Source organism: Stegastes partitus, unplaced genomic scaffold, assembly GCF_000690725.1.
Source record: "Stegastes partitus isolate 25-593 unplaced genomic scaffold, Stegastes_partitus-1.0.2 Scaffold386, whole genome shotgun sequence".
In the NCBI taxonomy this organism is placed as follows: domain Eukaryota; kingdom Metazoa; phylum Chordata; class Actinopteri; family Pomacentridae; genus Stegastes; species Stegastes partitus.
The window spans coordinates 58,992-59,394 of record NW_007578117.1 but is presented as its reverse complement, the minus strand read 5'-3'; positions in this window follow the sequence as shown (position 1 = coordinate 59,394).

Here is a 403-nt window from a genome sequence, read left to right as displayed (position 1 = left end):
GTCATAGCAAAGTGAACGTTTGCTGTATATGAAGTAAACTTTGCCGTTGCTGTGTCTCGGTTTTCCCACCATGTGCAAAACTCTGAACAGAAAATGTTGTTGTATTAATTTTGAGTTCAAAATGTCCCATCACATTCAAAATGACCACATTTTCACCACTACTGTGTTTTTTAGATGAAGTTGTCATCATCTCATGTCCAACAGCAACAAAACCCCAAACAGATCTACTATATGGAGCGCTCGTCCTACAGGACAGACACGTTTATACAAAACACTGAGGCATAATCTACAGCCTTTATAGGAGGTCACATGATAACTGCCTTTTCATCACTTTCCTCCTTCTGTGTGTGCTTTTATTCAGGAAACCAACCATGAGCTGGAAACAGTAAAAACATTTGACAAA